The sequence below is a fragment of the Pteropus medius genome, unplaced genomic scaffold (assembly GCF_902729225.1).
Source record: "Pteropus medius unplaced genomic scaffold, Ma_sr-lr_union100, whole genome shotgun sequence".
NCBI lineage: Eukaryota > Metazoa > Chordata > Mammalia > Chiroptera > Pteropodidae > Pteropus > Pteropus medius.
In genome coordinates, this window is record NW_024347791.1 from 404,343 (window position 1) to 423,717 (window position 19,375).

A 19,375-nucleotide genomic window follows, 5' to 3' on the forward strand; every position below is an offset into this window, starting at 1 on the left:
GAGTCACTGCAACTCTGAGACTGGGACTCCCAGGCCTTTTGCTTCCTCCTCCCCTCCCCGCCCCTCCCCTCCTCCCTCTCATTAAAGCCTCTCTGAGAGACCCCTGGCCCCTGCCCCACCACTCCAGTCCCCTGCATGCCCCAGACCTGAGATCCGTCTCCTTTCTCCCATGCCAGTGCTCCAGGATAGTGGGTGCCAGTGCTCCAGGATAGTGGGTGCAAACTGGGATTCTCTAAAGAACCCGAGACATGTTCCTAGTGATTCCTAGTGACTCCAAGGAAACTGGCGGTAAGCCCCTTTCTTTGGCCTGTTTTCACTTGCTTGCTTGTTCGTTTGTTTTGGCTAGGTAAGTTTGAAGTGGAAGTCATCCCATTGTGTTATAGGTGTAGGTGTGTGTGTGGCTGAGACAGAGAAAGGAAGCTCCTTCTCCCTGTGTCCCCAGCTCAAGCTCTTTTCACAGCAACCTTTAAACTATCACCAGGCACATCACGGATTCACACACATGCACCCCCAATGTGTTCTGCCTGCTGATAGCCCCGAGTGCCCCGAATGTCACCACCCCAACAGGAAGGGGCGCGTGAAGCTGAAAGCATTTTCTTTCGTTGCTTGATTTTCCTAGTCCCTGTGGGAGCTGGTGTGGGTCCTGGGTTCATTTAACAAATACCCATGAGGCCCTCCTGTGTGCCTGGCTGCTCACGGTGTGACCTTGGCCAAGTAATGACACCTCTCTGTGCCTCAGTTTCCTCATCTGCTAAATGGCAGTAACTGCCACTTGCTGAGGTAGTAAAGGGCTTAGTAATTGCCAGCACAGAGTTAATGCTCAGTAAATAGTAGTGGCAACGATGATGAAGAAGAGGACACTAATGCCAGCCCCTGTGTGTCACTTCCTGGGACTGCAAAGATAATTAAGACCTGGTCCTTGTTGGCCCTCTGTTTGTGTGAGGCTCCATTCTCCTGACTACCAGAAATGCTCTATCATTTTAAATCACACACACACACACACACACACACACACACACACACACACACACACACACACCACCTTACTGAGAGAAATAGTATCCCAATGACCGTGTGTGAGGCCTTAAAATCCAGGTCTGCCTTGCATTTCCTAATTGAACCCTTAAATTCTCTTCCTTCACTTAACTTAGTTTGAATTGGGTTTTAGTACATTGCACCCAAAAGGGTCTAATTCAGGTAAGAAGTTAGTTAGATCCTCAGCAGCCATGTTCTACAGATAGCAGCACGATTGTCAGCTGTGTACAAAGTACTATGCCAACATTTTCATACAGATCGATGGGGAAACTGAGGCTCAGGGAGGCAAAGCCATGTGCCTAAGAGCATACTGCTGGCAAGTAATGTAGCTGGGCCTGTGCTCTGCCTACCACATCATGCTGCATCTGCAGGGCACCTGGCCAGGGCTCTCTCAGCGTCCTTGGGACAAGTGGGAGACACAGAGGCTGCAGGTAAATGAATCTGGAGAGCTCTGGACTCTGGGCCACCCGTCAGCTGGCACTGGTGAGGCCTTGACTCTTTCTTCTGCCCTCCCCTGCCAGATGCTAATAGTGGATTTTAGATCCCAAGAGAATCTAACTTGGTCCCTACCTTCGAGAGGCCCTCAGTCTGGGTGGGGAGACAGATGCATTCAGATGAATTATGATATACAGTGAGAAGAAAAACAGAAGGGAACAATAAATCATTTTTAAAAATAACTTCCAAGGAAATTATTCTTTTTCTTATTTTATAAAAACTAATTATTCTTTTTCTTATTTGGAAAATATTGCAAAACACATTTTTGGAAAATACAGAGAAATGAAGGTTGAGGGGGAGAGAGGGTAACCAATATTCATAATCCTGTCACTTAGGAGAACCCACAGTTAACAATTTGTTATATTTCTTTTCAATCTTTCTTCTAAGCTTTTTTTTTTTTTAATAGAGTTTAGACCAGGCTGTCACTGCAAATTTATTACTGCCTTTTTTTACTCGATATTATTCTCAATCATTTCCCCATGTTATATAAAGAGGCTATTTTAATAATTACACAATATGCCATTGTATGGATCTACCATAATTTACTTAACTATTCTTTGATGAGTTTCAGATTATTTCCATTTGAGGGGGGACGGGTTAGGGAGAAACGAATTAAAACAGAATCGGGGAGGGGACATTGGTGGGGGGGGATTAGGGAGGAACAAAAAATGATATCTGATTTTGTGTTTGAAGGAAGACCAGCTATTTGCTGGAGGTGGGAAAGGGATTCCTCCTTTAATAGTCATCATACAGGTGGAAAGGTAACAGAACAGGTAGGCTGGAGAGTTGTTATAATTGTCTAGAAGTAAGGGAACCTGAACTAGGGACAGTGGCCCCAGGGCATGGAGAAGGGACCAATGTGAGTGGCATCTTTGAGCCTGGATGGATGTGCAGTTGCTTGGGCTGAGCAAGGAGAAAGCAGGGCAGATGTTTATTTTCATTTTGGAAAGCCCGGGAGAGAGGATGAGGAAAGGCAAGGAGCAACCAACCAGGGGTCCCGTTGCCATCTCTGGACCTGCCATGTGCTCAGGCCAGGTCACTTTCTGTCTTTGAGTCTCTTTTTGGCCTACAAGCCTAAAAATACTCACCATCTGCCTCTGCCCCCACCAGCCTGGGGCCTCGCTAAGTTGAGACCCAAGCACGTTCTTGATAGGCAGGGGCTAAGAACATGCATTTGGGTGCAGTTTGGCCTGACTGCTCTGGAGGAGACAGTGGATGTCGGATTCTGTCTGGTTTGTGAGCTTTCTATGCTAAGCACAAGCAACCCTGAGAGTTGAGACTTTGCTCTGGAGGGGTTCTCGTGTAAGGAAGGAGAGCTAGGAAGTCATCCACAAATGATTGCCAAGCATTTGATGATAAGCCTTGGTCGGTGTGTTGGGATAGCCTTGAGCAGCTTCCCACATGGGGCTGGGAAAGAATTTTTCTATAGGACTCTTTCTAGAGGATCTTTGTGCATGCTACAGAAAATTTTGGAGCATGTTCTCTATGCCAGCTCTTGTAGTAAGTACTGGGATTATATCAGAAAACGAAAACGAAAAAAACCTTAGTTCTCATAGAGTTTAAGTTTGACTGGCGGAAGACAAAATTAAGTGATATGATAGAGATTAATGATATGAGAAAAAAACAGCATGGAGTGGGGGGAATCAGGACAGCATGTGAGGGGTGGTCAGGGCAGGCCTCAAGGAGTGGAGAACATTTGAGCAAACCCTGAAGAAGATGAAGAAGGGACCAATATCTGAAGGAACAGCAATCCCAGCAGAGGGACACAGGTAGTGCTAAGGATTGGAAGCTGAGTGTGCTCGGCTTGTTCTGGGAATAGCAAGGGCTTAGTGTGGAAGGAAAGAAGCAGAGGAGATAAGATCAGACATGCCTGCTTGGGTAGAAGTTCAGACCAAGCAAGACTTTGCAGAGACTTTGGCTTTTCTCAGAATGAAATGGGGAGCCAATGGAGGGGTTTGAGCAAAGAAGTGTCATGTTCTGACTCAGGTAAAAGAATCCCCCCTGCTCCTTTATTGACAAAGACTGGGGCAGGGGACAAGGCTAGAAAAAAAGAAATGGGTTAGGAGAACTTTGCAATAATCCTGGTCAGGTTGAGCTGCTATAGCAAAGTACCAAAGACTGGGTGGCTTATGGACAACAGAAATTTATTTCCGATAGTTCTGGAGGCTGGAAGTTTGAGATCAGAGTGTCGGCATGGTTGGGTTCTGGGGACACCGCTCTTTGGGATTACACACTGCCGACTCATAGCCTCTGTGGATGAAAAAGGGGTTCCACGGAAAGTATCCTCATAAGGTGATCTGATCATAAATTCCTAACCGGGCAGTTTGAGTGGGTTGTCAGCTGCAGGCATGTCACTGCTTTAGCAAAAGGTTTATCTTTGCCTCAAGCAAGCCCTGTCTGTTGTTTTCGTCCCTCCGGGTTAACACCCCTTTGAAATAAACCTAACCACCCTCAAGAGAGCACCTAATCTTAACTATCCTGTAATCCAAACCCTGCCTCGCTTTCTCTCACCTTCATGTAATCTTTATTACATTCCCTCCTTAATTTCAAATGCATAAAAGAAACTGTAAAACTGTCATGCTCTGGACCATTTGAGATCTCGCTTCCTGGCAATTGTCAGTTTGGGCTCCAATAAACTCTTATAAAAAGTTCTCTACAGGTTGGGTGCCACACATGCCAGAAAGAAGGCTCCACCCTATGACCTAATCACCTCCCAAAAGTCCTAATACCATCACATTGGGGGTTAGGATTTCATCATGTGAATTTTGCCCCATAGCAAGAATATTGCAATAATCCTGGGCAGAAACTGGTGGAGAGCGGTAGCAGTGGAAATGAGGTGGAAGAGGTCAGAGGCTAGATATATTTTGCCTGTAGAGCCAATAGAGTTTCCTGTTCTGGTGGGGGAGCGGGTGGGAGGAGGGATTCAAGGATGGTTCCAGGAATTCTGGCCTGGGCACTGAAAGGATGGAGTTGCTAACTGCTGTTGAAGGGAGGCGGTGAGGGAGCGTGTCTTGTCTGTGCTCAGGAGAGGAGATGAGTTCTGTTGTGGGCACGTTGACTTCTTATTGGCTCTCAAGTAATAGGTGTTGAGTAAACAGTTCAGGGGAGGAATTTGGGCTGGGGATAAATTTGGAGATCTTGAACACATCGACGCCAGAAAGTTGCTTGGATTTTATGTTTTTCGGTTAACCTGGGTAAGGTGTGGACTTGGCAAACAGCAATGGGCTATGTGGCTTGAATGGACCTCTGAAAAACTTTGCTAGTTAGGCTGCCTAGGGCGAGATGGGGCAAGAAAGAAGCGCCACTGAGTGGGAAGAAAAGGCCTGTTTCTCTGCTTTGCAATTTCATCTCGCGTAATTGCACACTGAGCACTTCGGTATGCATTCATTTCAAGGTTCTACACGCACCCTTCACTCGCAAATAGCCATGATGTTGTTTTTTCTTCAAAATGGGTCCAAGTGAGGGAAATCAGGGTTTACAGAAGTGAAGCACCAGGCAGTGTCTGGAATAGAGCTTAGAGCCCGAGACCCTGTCCTTCCCCCTTCCGAGAAGTTATTTGAAGGGCAGAGATGAGGGGTCGGATTGAGCCGGGGGAGGCGACTCTTGGCCGGCTTGTTTGCGAGCATCAGGAGAACCTGGGCCACCCCCTCCCCTCGATGGCGAGCTGGGGGTTCGGGACGCGGCCCCTTTAAGGCTACGCGGGTGATCTCAGCCCCGCGTTGGCCGGCCCGCCCTCCCCCGAGGCGCGCTCCAGTGCGCAGGCGCACCGCGGTGGCACATCGCTTGGCTCGGGACGCGCCGGCGGCGGCAAGTCTCCGGGGCTGCGGCGCCGCCCGCCCGCCGCGTCCGCCCCGCCCGCAGAGTCTGGCCGCTGCGCGTCGCCCGCACACGCCACAGCCGCCGCCGCCGCCATGGGCTCTTGAGGTACCCACTCGGCCAGCCTCGCGCCCGAGGCCCTGAGGGGGGCGGCTGCGGGCTCCTGAAGGCGGGGGGCTGCTCGGTTTTGGAGAGGCCCGTCCGTGGGGTGCCCTGTGGGTCACGTTGACCGCGGATTCCTGGGTGGGAGAGGGGCGAAGGCAGCAGGCCTGGCTGAGCAGGGAGGTAGCATCCACCAGCCCGCCCATCCCGCCCTGCGCCCCCTGCCCATCCTGCGGGGTCGCCCGTGGGTGTGCCCTGGCCCCCTCCTCGCCAACGTGGCGGCACCCGCGCCTGGAGTGTAATCGGACCTGCCCGTGGGGGGTGGCAAGGGGAGAGAGGAGGCGGATGGACAGGCTCTTTGCAAGTGGGATTGTGTGCGCCCGGTGGGTGTGCTGGCGCTTGGCACCGCCGAGTTAGTGGGGGAGGCATCCGTGCCTTGTGCGGATGGCTGTGATCTGGGAGGGTGGTTGGCCTGGCGAGGCCTTTGGGGATGCTTGCATGGAGAGTGTGCATGCCTTGCATACATGTCAGCTATTTGGAGAGGCACCATCAGGAACCTGGGACTCCCAAGGACATTTATCTCGAAAGAGAACATAGACTAGTTTAGGGTGTGTGTATCTGTCCCCTGGGTTGTACATTTCTTCCCTGGGTGCACTGCTTGAGTCTTGAGCTCGTTGGCTGTAGGCCATGGCAAGGCAGTGGGGTTGGAGGTGAACATGGGTATCTGTTCCCAATCCATACCCCCCTTGCTGTGCAAGGCCAGGCATTACACACGCACGCACGCACACGTAAGCACACAGGACACCGTGGTGCAAAGCAAGTGTTTGCACGCCTGATACTTGTGTGTGAGGCGAAGGCCATGTATTATTTATCTGACTGCCAGGTGCTTTATGCAAGGCAAGAAACAGCAATCTGTGCCCTGGAGGCCCTTGCTCTGTGGAGTCAGCCAGGCAAACAAGCTCACCTGCGCCTGCAGAGGAGGCGCAGGAGTTGAGACTTCCTTCACAGGTTATGTTTGCAGCAGCCCTTCCCATCTCCCTTTTCAGCACGCTCTGTGGGAAGCTCTGCACACCAGTTCTTCTTGTCAGAGGGTGCTGTGCGTATCAGAACTGGGGCCATGGGGTGGGAGGGTCCCAGCAGCCAGGCCCCAGTGCCCATTTCATCAGGCCTTGGACACGAACACATGATGCTTCTGTATCCAGGTCCTCTCAGGTCAGTGAGGGAATCAAACTTAGAAACAAGTAATCACAAAGATGTGAAAAATATAAAACAATAAAGGGAGTGCAGAGCGGGTTCAGGGCTGGGAGAGGGCACTGTGGCCCCCAGAAGAGACGTGACATGAGAGAACAGCTGAGCTGAAGCCCGAAGGGTGAATGGCATTCGTCTGCTGCTTTGGTCCTTTCCACATGTGTTTTCCTAGTAGATTCTTTCAGCGGTTGTGTGGTATAGAACTTGTTATCCCTGTTCGCAAATGAGGAAACGGAGACTCACTTGTCCGTGGTACATGGCAGGCCCGGACGGAGTCATCCTTGAACCAGGACCTTTCTCTTGCTGCTGTGCCTTGCTGCCTTGTAACTTACTGAGTATCTACTAAGTGCCAGGCACCATGCTAGGAGCATAGGAGTCTGAAGATGAGTGGGGTCAGTGCCCAGCCTCTAGGGGCTCCTAGTCTGCTGGAGAGATGGACATAGAAAGTGACCCCGATCCAGATATGAGGTCCTGATATCATAGTGTGGATTGAGAAGGCACTGAATTTCCCCCTGAGAACCACGAGCAACCTGGGGCCCCTTCGAGCAGTGCTTGGGATTCTGGATCTGTAGTAAGTTGTTCCCACGTGATGGTGGGTTATACAAGGAACCCCTTCTAAAGCTCTCCAGGTGGGTAGGAAGAAGAGCTTCAAGGCACAATGGATGCCAGTGATCTTGTCCTAGTTTACTTGTGCTGGCCAAGTTCTCCGGCGCTCGGTCTTTTGCCGGGAGGCTGCTTTCTCCCCTCTGCCTTTGAGATTTTGCCCCTGGTTTCTGGTGGGCCAGCCCAGCTCTCTCCTCGAGAGGGGCTCAGTGCTATTTCCAGTCCCTGCTGTGCTCATTTCTCCCCAGAAATTCCCTGGAGTGGAAACAGCCTCCGTAAGGCAGAGCACAGCCCTTCATTGTTTTGAAACCGAGTAACAGCGAATGCCCTTCTGGCTCTGCGGGGCCTTTAGACTGGGGATGTGGTGTGTGAGTTGTGAAGGGCAGCAGCTGCGCCCCGGGAGAGCTCTGTGTGGGGTCTACCGCAGGACCTTTCCAGGCACTGAGTGCTCACAGACAACCTGTATGCCCGGCACGGTGCTAGGCCTGCGAAGAAAGGCCTCAGTCGTGCATCCTGTGTCGTGTCGTGCCTTCTGAAAGGCCACGATTGGCGGAGGGCGTCCAGAGTGCAGCAGATATGTGCCAGACAGTGCTCTGCTTGTGGTAGAAACAGAGGGCCCTAAAGGGGCTGGAGGACAATAGGAACAACAGCTTGTTTATCAAGCACTTACGGTGTGCCAGGCACAGTGCAAAGTGCTTTCACGGAATAATGCGTTTCATCCTCCCACCACCCAGTGAGGTGGGAACAGTTACCCTCACACTTTGCCACGGAGGCAGCCTAGGAGGTTACAGGCAAGGCTGGCTGGTGGAGCTGAGCTTTGAACCAGAGGGTCTGACCTCAGAGCCTGTGTTCTTCCCCCATTAACCCCAGGGTGTCCCAGAGTCTTCCTAGAAGCACACTGTCCTGTGCCGTGAAGGCCGAGGCTCCTGGAGGAAGAGGAGGGTGTTCTAGGCAGAGGAGCCCCTGGGCAGAAATACCTGGCCTCCCAGGTGTGGCTGTGGTGGGCCTGGGCATGAAAGACCTCTGAAGGCCCAGCTAGGCGTTTGAAATTGACTCCGGTGTGGCCAACAGGGAGCCCTGAAAATTTCATAAATGACATCCTCGGCTGTGCACTACAGGGCTTTATGATCATCTCGCTCCTCCATTCCTGCAGAGAACTCCAAGAGCCGGCCTCCCCGTCTGTCGCGTTCCCCCAGGTCACTGGCATTCTCTTCAGCCCTCGCCGCCTTTCCCTTCTCCTCTTCCAGCAGCTTCTGGTCTTCACGACCTCGCGTGACCCAGGACAGGCCTCTGGAGCCCACCGTTGCAGCTGGCCTGCCGGCTGGCTGCACTTTGGCCCTGCTGCCCTGGAACCCAAGTTCTTCCCAGGTCCCATGGGTCCACGCTGACTTCTCCTGCCACAGGTCTGGAATGGACGTGGGCGGCCCCTTTCCCATTTGAGAGCTGTGGTGGCCGTCCATCATCCATGTGCTCGTGCTCAGCAGCGCTGTAAAGACAGGCAGAGGGGAGTGGGGACAGAGTGGGACAGCGGGAGCCGGAGCACAGAGAGCCGGGTTGAACTACTGGACCCCTCGTGGGTTCACTAAGGGGGCGCCTGCCCTACCTGCCTGCTCAGCTGCGTGTCTGGCCGGCAGCAGTTACGCAGCTGCTCTAGTCACCGTGCTTGGGGCTGAAAGGCTAGGGGTCTTTTCATAAGACCTCTGCTGAAGCTCAGCTGAGGACAGGTGTGGGAGCTGACGGGTGTAGGATGTGAAGGGAGGAGTTGGGGACGTCTTCTGAACCGGGCGCCTTGGGAGAGGAGGCCAAAAATTCAGGAAAGGGACAAAAATGGCCACTGGTGGCATCGGGAGAGAGGGACATAAGGAGCTAAGCAGTCTGGTGACCTAGAGAGGGGTCTAGAAGATGCAGTTCAAATCCTTGCTCTTTGATTATCCCTTGGCAGGTTGCTTACCAGGTTCTAGTTCCCATTCTTTAAAAATAGGGGGAAAACGATGCAGCTTCCTTCACCTGTAAGATGGGAGTGGTGGTAGTGTGGCTGTCATGCGGCTGTCATGCGACTGTCATGACCTGACATCTGCCTGGAGGTCCGCGCAGCACCTGGCCCATAGTACGCGCTCAGTAAACACCGGCTTTCGTTATTACCTTCCAGGCCATTTACTTTATCCAAGAAAGGTGTTTACGCACCTTCGTGCCAGCCACTGTGCAGGGAGCGGCCCTCACCGAGCGGAGTCCAGCTGGGGAGAGAAACTGCAAGCATACGAGCAGTTACAGTTGCCATGGAACGTTAAGACGTTCTTACCTGGGTAAGAGCTTCTCTGAGGAGGTGACATTTAAGTGGTCACCGTGAGTAAGGGCGAGGAAGTAGTTTCCAGGCAGAGGGAAGAACACGTACAAAGCAAAGGTCTAAGTTCTTATGTACAAAATTGTTTGACTCTGGGGCTCTGCACCTAGTAGGCTCTCAATACATGTTAATTGAAGTTGATCTTCTCTGCCTCAAAAAGGACAGGAAGGGGAAGAGGTAAAGTGGGAGGGGGCCGCGGAGAGAGGAATTGGGTGGTTGCCACGCTTGGGGTTTGCTCATGTACCCTCCCCATCGTCTCTTCCTCTGCTAAGTAGGATGCAGTGCAGGTCCCTTAACACAGTACAGGTGAGCTACCAGCCTCCTCCACGGGGACTGGTTCTGGGACCCTGCTTTTCCTAAGGGCTGGGGAAGGCGGGGCACAGGCAGAGCCGTGGAGATGCTGGAATTAGGCAGGCGTCACATTCAGGCGGCATTTGTTCACATTCCTGTTGCTGTTTTAGCGCAGCTGAAACCCTAAGCTTGGGCAGAACACAGAAGGATGACGCGTAGCCTCTGGTTGGTCGTTTTTCCAATCTTAGGTTAGTGATGGCTCAGTGTCTGACATGATGCCTTGCAATGAGTAGGTGCTGAAATAGTTTTTGACTAAACAAAAGAAATAGTTGGTTGGGTTAATGTCATTGCCATTCTGGGTAAAGCTGGAAGTATTCTTGAGAAGTGATGGTTATTAAGGCCGATTGGAACAGGATTGTTTATTAGAACTGAGTTTATTATCGGGGCCTACGGGGCATATTAAACAGCCTGTCTGACGGTCTGGGAGTCTCAGGCCTGGGCTGGGAGCAGGAAGCCCCGCAGTCACCCCCTTTTCCTTCTCCTCTGGGGCGGAAACCAGAGAGGGAAGATCCCACCCAGAAAACCTTTGTGCCTAATCTGCGTCACTTCCAGCTCTACCATGTTTTAAAAAGTCACACACGACTGAATGAATATTTAATGGAAAGTTTGCATCGTTGATCTCTGTGTTTCAGCCTTTAGATAACAATAGGCTTCTCTGCTTTTGAGAATAGTAATTGTTGAGTATAGTAAACTTGGAACACAGAACAGATTGGGGAGTAAGAATAAAAATCACCCCAAACTTCACAACGAAGAAATAACCACTACTGAAGCTTAGGCATATTTTTTTCCCAAGCATAATCTTATGTCATCTCAAGATGACGGAGTCAGAGAGCTCAGATGATGACCTTGAGCGAGTCACTTGCCCTCTAATGAGGCTACTTGTACCCTCTCTGCCCATCTCTTGGGTGCCACAAATCTCAGGCGAGGTCCCAGCTTAGAAAGCCCACCAAGGAGAGGGGCCTGGTTTAGAGAGAGCAAGTCTTCACAGGTACATGGAGATGGATGGAGAAGGTGTTTGTGTGAGTTCTTTTCCAACCTGAAATCTGGTGATCCCCCTGAAGACTCTAGTCACCTTGCTGGGGAGCCATGTCCATGGACCCTTGTACCTATGAGCCATGGGTGGTCCCACCCCAACGCAGCGGGTAGAGTGAGACCTCTGGAAGTTGTTTCATCTCCCTGAAAGGGATTTTCACATCAGAAAGCTCACTCTGGGAGACATGCATGGTTTGGTACTTATATTTTTCTCCTGCTACAATCCTGTGGACAGCCTACACTCTGGGAGGCTCTGTCCTGCTGGCAGGTGGCTAAGAACCTCCACTCTGCTGGGCCGTGCTGTACCCTCTGGGTCATCATTTACAGAAAAGCTTCAAGGGAAAGCTAACTAACTCCAAGGTTGCTGTTGTAGCTGCCGGCAGGGCCTCCTCGTCCACCTCTGGCACCCGTGTTTTTTATTGCATCTAGAATGAACAGAGAATCTGGGATTCCGTCAACAATCATTTTGGGTGCCTGCAAGGCACAATGATAGGTGTTGGTGAAGGGATGTGTGTGAGGATATTAATATTGGCATACTAATTAATAACAAATATCACTGTCCTCACTGGACCTTGTGTAGGGCTTTGCAGTTTGCAAGTTACATTTCACATATATTGTTTCATTTAATTCTCCCAGTGGCCATGGGACTTTTGAATTATTGCACCTACTTTGTAGAGGGATAGATTGAGCCTCAGAAGAGCGAATTCGAATTTGCCCAAGATCCTGTGGAAGGAAGCGCTAGGTTTTCCGTTCGGAATCGTGTGTCCTTACTGCTCTGAGTGGCCCCCTGGCACGGCAGCGCCCTCAGAGAGCCTACAGTCCCCGCGGATGCCATCACAGCTGAGACTTGGAAAGTGTGTTACTAGAAGACCAGGTCACAGCTGTGGGGGTCCCAGGAGGCCACAGTCTGCTCTGCCTGAAGGGCCAGGGCTCCTTGAGGGAGGGGCCATGGAACTGGGGGCTCTGATGGACAGTGGATGTGGCGGATGGAGAAGAGGGTGAAGAGCTTTTCAGGTAGTGGGACCACCTGAAGCATGCACAGAGGCAGGAGACACAGGTCGGTGAGTCTAGGAGCTGAGGCCGAGTGAGCTGTCCTGGGGTGTTTGGGGTCACAGCTCACTCTAGCAAGAGGAAAGATATCCATACACAAGTGTGCCTGTGGGTTTTAAAGAAATAGGATGTGTAAAAATCTAGATTTACCAAAACAGTGCACAGGTGCATGCACAGTGCATTGGTTATACAAATTTTAATAGCAACAACCTATTGTATTGAAGCATGATTTGATTTATAGGCGTCCCTGGCCCTCTCAGTCCTTCGGAGCAGGGCGTGGGCTGGGCTTTGGGAAGGCTGGCCAGGGTTCTTCCTCTCTAATGCTGCCTTTGGTTTACCAAGCGGTGTCTCCCACTTGATTGGGGGCCAGTGAATTTCTTTCGTTCACAGTCGTCAGTATTTGGGCCCGATTTTGGGATGCGGGAAGAAGCCCTGCCCTGTTCACTGCATTTACTCAGCTATCCTTACTCACAGGGGGAACACTAGACTCGCCTAGACTCGCCTCTATCCCTTGCCAGCTGTCCACTGGAAGAGCTAGATTTAGGTGGTCATTGCCGTCAGGACGCATGTCGGACATAGCAGTGAATGTCGTGGAGTGTTGAGTGTGTCTTGCATGACAGTGGTGTCCCTGTAGCTTGTGCCAGGGAAGCAGCAAGAGGTGCTTGTCACTCATTTGAGATGGCTGGACTGGAAACACTCTCACCTCTCCCTGCCCCCCCCACTCCGCCCAGCCCCCGCCAGGCCTGTCTCCATTGCACACGCAGTGGCCTGCCTACTCCTCCCCTGGGTACTGACACCTTTACCCAGGGAGACCAATTACAGCTGGGTGTTGTGGTGGTGACTCCAGTCACCATCTACCCTTCCACTTGCCCTGGGACCAGGACCTCTGTTCTGGGAAGGGCTGAGGGGCTGAGCTGGTCTAGCCCTTCACTTACTGGTGAGGAAGTGCAAGTTCATGGACCAGGGCACTGGGCGAGTAGGGGCAGGTCCAGGACCAGGACCTCCTCCTAACCCGACGTTCTGTCTGCTTAAAACGGGGCTTTTCTCTACTGCTTCTGCACCTGGGCACTCTTAAAACTACACATTGTCAGTATTTTCCCCAATAATTAGTATTTCTTGGATGAGCGATTTAAATGTATCTTGCCTCTCAAGCGACATTTTCAAAATTGCAGGTGCTTATACACTTTCACACATCTAGGAATTTATCCTACAGATGTGTTAGCCTGTGTACAAAACGACTTATTTGCAAGGTTTGTCATTACTGCCTTATGCGTGATAGGAAAAGATCGCAGGTAACCTAAGTGTCCATCAGTAGGGGCCAGGAACAAATTTTGGTCCCTCCGAACCATGGAATTCTGTGCAGCCATACAAAGTAACCCGAAGACTCCACGTCCAGACACGGGATAACCTCCAAGATGGAGTGCTGTGAGAGGTGCGGGGGCCTGGGCTGCCGCCTTCCGTGTGACAGTAAAGCGCGTTTGATCGTGTTTGTACCCAGGGCCTCTAGGGAGTCACGAGAAGTGATTGTGTACCTCTGGGATGGGGGCTGGTGCTGAGAGACTGTTCACTAGAGACCCTTTGTACCTTTTGAGTACCGAGTCATATGAATATATTTTTAAAAAATTAATTAAACAAAGACCATAAGAAATGTATACTCACCTGTTGCCCAGTGCAGGAAGGTCAAAGTTCTGGCCTGGCCACCCCCTCAAGGCCCAGGTATCCTGACTCAGGCCCCTGACCACCATCTAATCAAAAATGTGTCCTTGGGTCTCACAAAGGGGACTGGCTATGAGGGTTTGGGCGTTTCTTGGTTAATATGACCCCAGTCCCAGCCCTGGAGAAATGGAGCCGCCCCCCTCGGCCCCTCTGAAACACTCCTGTCGACTGACTTGTCATTTTAAGTCCCTGCTGACCTCTGAAACCTAGAGCTTCCCCACTGACAGCAACATTTAAGTCAGACTCAGCCCTGGGCAGCCCAGGCCCTCTCTCCTGGACCTCTTCTTGAGCCACACTTGACTGGTTGCTCTTTGCTCTATGTACCTCCTTGACCCTTGACCTCCCACCTCCATGCCTTTGCTCACGTGCCCAGATCCTATCTCCTCTGTTCAAGGCCCAGCTCAGTTTCCACCTCTGCATGGCCCTGTGACCTCCCCCGCTCCTTTATCTTTTCCTCTCTGCTGACACTTAAGCTGATTTACGTTGTGTCCTAGGTGTCTGATTCCCACTGGGATGTGGGCTTCTTTGGGGCTAAGTCCACGTCAGGCTCACAACTCCAGATTTGTTAGACTTTTGCCCAGTGGGTGAACGGTGGCTGCCCTCTTCCTGGTGGGATTGGAAGCTGTGGAGGGGCAGAGCCCGTCTCACATTTGTGAACCCCAGTGCCTGGCACAGGGTGGGCCCAGCCTCACGGTGGGAAGAACAGTAGTCTCATGCCTGATGCCCCGTGTGCATTCTCCCATGCACCCTCGCGAGGACCCGTGAGGTCCCGCGAGGTCCCGTGGCTGCGACCCCTCTTACAGATGAAGTGGGGCAAACATCTTGCCAGGTCACGCAGCAAGAAGTAGAATTTGGACACAGGTCTGGCTGCCTCCAAAGCGTCTGCATTTAATCAGTTTCTTCTACCACTTTCCCCAAGTCACAGGTAATACTGATAGCCCTGGCCCACTCATTACCTGTCCCACTGGCCACGGGCCACCCTGCATTGTTACTCACGTGTGTTTTCTTCCCCACTAGACTATAAACTCTCAGAGATTAGAGTCTTGTCTGAGGTCCCTTTGGACTTAGCACATAGAAGGTGCTCAAAGATACATATTTGTACTTTTAAACTTAACAGGGAGATTTAACTTACTACAGTAAAGGACACTAAGATATACAGTGTGATAGATATCTATGTCTCTGAATACCCTTGCAAACCTAGCAAACTGTCTAGAACATTCCCAGCAGCCCAGAAGGCTCCCTGGGCAGCCTCCTGGTCACCAGCCTTTCAGAGGTAGCCACTTCACACCTCATCACTGTTGACTGGTTGACCTTCCTATAAATGGAATCACAGAGAAAATGCTCTGGCGAGGTTCTCCAGGTCGTGTGTAGTGGTGCTCGCTCTTTCTCACCCCTGCACAGGAGTCCCCTCTTTGCGTATACCCAATATACTCACCCCTTCTCCTGTGGATGGGTTCGGGTTGTGCCCAGCCTTTTGCTGTTATAAATAGGGTTGCCGTGGAGTCTCGTTTTTGTCTGCAGGGCACATGCAGACTCGGGGTGGAAGGCCGGCTTACCCCACTCAGCACAGATCTGCGTGAATGAAATTCAGGTTGGGATTTTTTCATCGAGGCACCCAGGGCAGGAGCCGGGCTTCTTGCTGAAGGGGTCCCAGGGGTCAGGGCAGGTTCAGGGGTCTTGGCTTAAACAACCTGCTCCCACGGGGGAACAGGACTCTTGAGGTTCAGGGTCCTGCATCTGAAGGGGACTGATTTGCGCAGTGGTGGATGACTTTAGCTGGCTGGAAAGGTGGTCAGAGCCCATCTCTTCTCAGTTTGGGAGAAGAGTGAGGTGATCAGAATTTGGCCTGGTGTATATTAAGCAAAAGACTTAACAACAAGGCTGAATTAAGTGAGCGCTCCCTGAAGGATGTTGTCCCCTTATGTTCCTGCCCCTACTCCCCTGAGTGAGGGAATGCATGATGGGATGATTTTTCTTTCCTGGCTGACAGATTCGTGGGAACTTGGCCCCAGGAGACAGGGGAGAGAGATGTGGAGCTGCTAGAGAGGCCTGGCTGGTCTGTGTTGGTAGAAGGGGAGGGGGATTGAGCGATGGGACCCTCCCCCTCCTGAGGGCATGTGATCCTTTTTCCAAAGGCTAACCAGGCAGAACTGGCCAGCGGCTGGCAGCTCTTTCCCTCTAATCCCCTCTGGAGAGGGGCCAGGCTGCGGGTTGCTGACCTGCTCTGATGTGGGTCAGCCTCCCCCCAAAGGCAGCCACCCAGAAGTTCCCAGAGGCAGCCAGCCCCGGAGGCAGGAGGCTTGTTGTCCTTCCCAGGCGGCTGAAGAGAGAGCAGAGTGGCTGGCCAGTTCAGATTCACAGCGCCCAAGTCAAATTCTACCCAGAGCCAATATATATGGAAGTATTTCCATGTATAGTAATTAAAAGAGCACAGATCCCTCCTGGGCTGCGTTAATATTCTGGAGACGTGCGTGCGAGCGTGTTGCCAGCTTAGCCCGGCCCGCGGGGGTGTGGCGACTGCCCGAGCGAGCACTTCATGGCTGCAGCTCACGAGGGTTTGGATATGAAACTAATGAATGAAAATATGATCTCAGAAGGCTTAGAAAAGAGCAGACAACCAGACAGGACTGGCCTGGGTTTCAGACACTGTTGGGACTGTGTGCTCTCAGCCTGACGGGGGTGAAATGGCTGCAAAGTAGAATAATCGTAATAGGTAACATGGTGCCAGGCCCTGTTCTCAGTGCTTTCCGATATTAACTTGTTTATTTGTCACAACTCTCAGAGGTACATGTGGCCGCAACCCCATTTTACAGCTGAGGAAGCTAAAGCAAGAAGACAGTTATGTAACTGGCCCACGGACACAAAGCTTGGAAGTGGCAGAGCTGGAAGTCAAGTCTAGGTCGTCCGACTCCAGAGGGCACGGAAATCTGTGGATTTGACGGTACAGCCAGGGCCGTGTGAGCGTCTCCATTTACCAGGGAACTGTGGGCAAATGACTTTTGCCCTCCAAGCCTCTGTTTACTCACCTGTAAACCGGTGTATTAGTTTCCTACGGCTGCTGTAACAGATTGTCAGAAACTCAGTTACTTAAAATGCAAATTTATCATCTTCCAGTTTTGAGTTCAGAAGTCCAAAATGTATTTCACTGGGCAAAAATCAAGGTGTCGGCAGGGCTGTGTTCCTTCTGGAGGCTCCAGGGTGGAAACTGATGCCTTGCCTTTTCAGCTTCTAGAGGCCACTTGCATTCTTTGGCTCATGGTCTTTTCCTCCATCTTCAAAGTCAGCCGCTCAGCCTCTTCCAATCTTGTCTCTGCTTCCGTTGTCACCCTGGCTGCTTCTCACTCTCGCCCTCCTGCTTCCCTCTTATAAGGACCCTTGTGATTATATCGGGCCTACCCAGATAATACCCAAGCTAATCTCTTTATCTCTAGACCCTTAATTTAATCACACCTGCAAAGTCCCTTTTGCCATGTAAGAAAATGTCCACCGGTTTGGGGTTTAGCATGTGGACATCTTTGGAGGCCATTATTCGGCCTTTCACATAGGATATTGGGGGATGGGGAGTGGGTAGGGGCAACAGCAAGGTGTCCCCCGAACATGAAGTGAAAATGAGAATAGCATCTGGGAGAGACAGTGAGATCATGACATACCTAAACTCCAAGGCAGATGTCCGAGTTTAGTGACTACACATAAGTTTGTAGCTTTTCTGGGAAAGGTAGGTACCTTTCGAAGGGGAGTCAGCCCGAAGATACCTTTCCTGGAGAAGGATGGGGGCAGGGTCTATATTAGGGGAAGTGAGCAGTTGCCTCACTCTGGTCGAATTTTACTCCAGACCCCCCCACTTCCCTGTACTCCGATTCCGCGCTCTCAAGTGCCCTTCTGGTGACTGGATTGGCTCCCTGGACCCCTCCTAGGAGGCGAAGGGGACAGTCATAAAGTAGCACTCCTGCTGCTCTTGTGAGCTGGGTTTGCCCGACCCTGTTCTGACATCCCCCACCCCTTCCCAAAGCCTGGCTTTCTAGAGCACTGTCCAGCCCAGTGGCTGGGGGCCGAGCAGGGCTCTGTGTCTTGGTGTTCTCTGTGGCTCCTCCCAGGAGGGTCTGCCTGCACCCTCTTACTCGCCATAAGACCCATTTCACATCACTGTCAGCTCTAAAGGCCACAGAGGGTCCCATCAATCAGGTAGCACTACCTCCCCCCCAGGCTAGGTAACAGCTTTCTGATGCAGATACCCTGCTCTGCTCACACCCCTGCCTAAGAGTCTGGTGTCTGTCAACCTCTTGTCTCCATGCCTTTGTCCTGCTGTTTCCTCCATCCCCAGAGCAGTCATGCAGCAAAATACCTTTTGAGCCTGGCACACGGTCCCTGCCCTCATGGCGCCTGACTCACAGGATGTCAAGGCAATAAGTCTAATCACAACTGCAGTAAATGTACAAACTGTGAGAGGTTCTAGGAGGTGATAGCTGTCAAGGCAGGTGGAATAAAGACCTGTTGAGGGAGCAGGAGAATGTGCCATTCTCTGAGGTTGGCCTGGTGGAGGGCGTCACAGAGTTTTAGAGTTGGAAGGAGCTGCAAGGGGCAAACATGGTCATTTGTTCCTTCAGCTAGTCAAAGCTTATTGAGTATTAACTCTGTCCAGTCTCTGAGACAGGTGCTGGGGATCAGGTTAAGACATGACCTCTGACCTCCAGAAGGTTGCAGGCTAGTTGGGGAGAAGACAGGTAAATCCCCCCGCAGAGGTTCCTCAATCATGTTCCTGCCCCAGGGGACTTCTAGCCCTGTTCGTTCGGGAGCTTCCTTTTAGAAGCAACCAGAAAATTGCTGGACTGTTGGTAAAAATGTCTCTGTCTTGGCAGACTCTCACCATCCTGTTGCTCCCATTAGCTGGACCGGGCGTGCCCTGATGGAGCACGTAGAACGAGTCCCTTTGCCCTCCTTGGCGTGGCCTCCAGCTTGGAAGACATGTGTGGGACAGGGTGACTCAGTCTCCATCCCTGCCCTCACCTGATCCATCTCTCCCTCCAGTCAAATGTCCAGGTCCTTCTGCTGAGCTCTGGAAAGTATTGGTGAGCGGGGGACCAAGTGACAGAAGACCCGTGGTATGCAGCACGAGGCTTAATGCCAGGCATCCAGTCTCGCAGTCGATTGGTTGATTCTTCTCTTCCGAATTCCTACTTGTGTGCCGGGCACCGTGCTGGTCCTAGAGATAGATGATTCAGGTGCAGGGAGACAGGAACCCTGTCAGAACCGACCTTTTGGTCCTGGGAGTGAGCACAGAGCAGCTGCACGGGAGCAGGCTGGCTCGCGGGTGAGGCCGACGTTTGGATGACTCATGATGTTCAAGATGACTCGTGAGTGAAGAGTTGGCACTCTCCATGAGGACCGGGGCAGAGGGGAGGGCACGCTGGCACAGAGGCGGGCGCTATACGTGCGGTGCTCAGGGAGGAGACGGGGAGGGAGCCAGGCCCTAACTGCCAGAGGCCCTGTGCTGTGTCCTCAGGCTTTCAGGTCAGGGGGAGAGACCTGGTCACTTTTGAAAATAAGTGAGAAGCCACATTTGGTCCCTGCCTCCTTGAGCATCGCCTC

At 51.9% G+C, this 19,375-nt stretch overlaps 1 protein-coding gene across 5 annotated transcripts in view; it reads left to right on the forward strand.

Moving 5' to 3' along the window:
• Positions 1-5,313: 5,313 nt before the first annotated feature.
• The window catches only part of TMEM184B (transmembrane protein 184B), a 48,071-nt gene continuing 34,009 nt past the window's right edge, over positions 5,314-19,375 (forward strand). The window contains exons 1-2 of one of the 5 annotated variants that reach the window (XM_039877690.1): positions 5,323-5,454; positions 9,449-9,602. The gene's annotated coding sequence lies outside the window, so the exon portion shown is untranslated. Of the gene's footprint in view, positions 5,455-9,448; positions 9,603-15,503; positions 15,511-16,714; positions 16,731-19,375 lie in introns of those variants that run through there. The other 4 variants (XM_039877685.1, XM_039877686.1, XM_039877689.1 and 1 more) reach the window with 4 other exon arrangements.